Below are 1,976 nucleotides of genomic sequence, written 5' to 3' on the forward strand. Positions count from 1 at the left end.
GTTAACCACAAGCTCCTCATTTCCCTCCTGTCCCCACCTTCCCGGTTCTGGGGTTACAGGCATGTGCCACTCCACATGGCTGGGCACCAGATGCCAACCCCACCTGCCTCTCCAGGGCTCGGTGCCAACGCTCGCCCTCTCCTCACCCATACTTCCCTGTCTCTGTGATTATTTCCAACAAAGTTCCTCGTGACCTTATGCTCTCAAATACCTTCCTTCCTTTTGTCCCCACCCCCACCCCCGTGACATGACTTCTGGAAGGAATGGACTCTTTGGACCCCTTCAAGCCTCCCTTCCTGTATTGTACTCACCCTCATTAGACCCTCTACCCCTCACTAGCCCAAAAGCATCATCGAAGTGTTCTCTCTACAAAGCCTAAATTCAGAGGTCAATCATTGAACCTCACCTTCCTTCTTGGAGCTGGGAGGTGGTGGCACTCATCTTTAATCCCAGCATTCTGGAGGCAGAGGCAGGCAGATCTCTGTGAATTCAAGGTCAGCCTGGTATACAGAGTGAGTTCCAGGACAGACAAGGCTACACTAAAAGCGTTCTCAGGATTTAAAAAAAAAAGAGTTCATCTGGGGCCAGCAAGGTGGTTCACTGGGCAAAGGTTAGTGCACCCAAGCCTGGTGATCTAAGTTCAGTCCCTGGAACCCATGTAGTGGATGGAGAGAACCAACTCTACAAGTTGCCCTCTGACCTCCACATGGGTACACCCACCTACCCTGCTCCCATCACACACATAAGTAAATAAATGTTTGAGTTTTTTTTTTTTTTTTTTTAAAGAAAAGAGTTCATTTTCCATCCGGGGACTGTGCAAGGTTGACCTAAAAGGATCTTGAGTTCAAGAGCATTCTGACCTAACCATGAGTTCCATGCCTACCTGTACTACAGAGTAAGAGCCTGTCTTAAAAATAAATAAAAGAGAAAGGAGGGTGAGTTCATCTTTCCACATTGGCATCAACTAGTGACCTGCCCTTCTCCATCCCTTTTGCCCACATCTGCTCCTCTCCAAGGCTCATGGATACCTTGCCTCTACCTACTGTCCCCACCCTGATAACCTCCTCCATCCTAGCTTTAAACATCATTTAGCTGTTGGTAACTTCCAAATATATATCCCAGCCCAAACCTTTTTCTGAATTCCATTGCTATTGTCTCCTAAGGCTGACTCATAGCCGCCCCTAACAATCAGGCTCAGCTTGCCAATTCTCCCAGTCCATAGCTGGCCCACTTTCCTGCAGACGTTCCGGTTTTGACTCTCAAACTCTCTGTCCTTCATCCGGAGCTCAGCAGTGGCTCACCCAACATGGCTACCAGTGGGCCCTCTCCTCCCTAAGCTGGCCCAGCAGGCTCAATGGACAGCACTCCAGGACTAGGGGGCCACAGTGGCTGCACCTCTCATCCCACAGGTCTTACACATACAGAAATTTGCTTTGTATTTCCACTTTGCCTCCCCAGATGTGGGGATGTAAAGACACATTTCAGGAGGATATGGCTGAAGGCTCAGTCCTGAAGACACAGTCATTTCATTGTGTGACTTCCACGCCATGCTGATTTGAACTCTCTTCTGGGTTTGATTTTTTGGGGGGTCCATGAAAGTCCTTTTGGGGCTTCTGTAAAAGGCATCCTGGCTCCTGACCTATGTGGCTTTCATTTGTTTGTCTGATCTGATTGGCTTATTTTATTTTTTAATTTCTAGTAAATTTATTTATTCAGTGTATTCATTTTTGAGACAGGGCCTCACTATGTAACTCTGGTTGACCTGGAACTCTCTATACAGACCAGGCTGGCCTGGAACTCACAGAAATCTATCTGCTTCTGCCACTGTAATGCTGGAATTAAATGCGTGTGACAACATGATCAGCATTTTTTAAAAAAGGTTTATTTAGATTTAATTTATTTATTTATTATGCATGTATGCCTGCAGGCCAGAAGAGGGCAGTAAATCTCATTATAAATGGTTGTAAGCCACCATG

The sequence above is a fragment of the Phodopus roborovskii genome, unplaced genomic scaffold, assembly GCF_943737965.1.
Source record: "Phodopus roborovskii unplaced genomic scaffold, PHOROB, whole genome shotgun sequence".
Taxonomy (NCBI): Eukaryota; Metazoa; Chordata; class Mammalia; order Rodentia; family Cricetidae; genus Phodopus; species Phodopus roborovskii.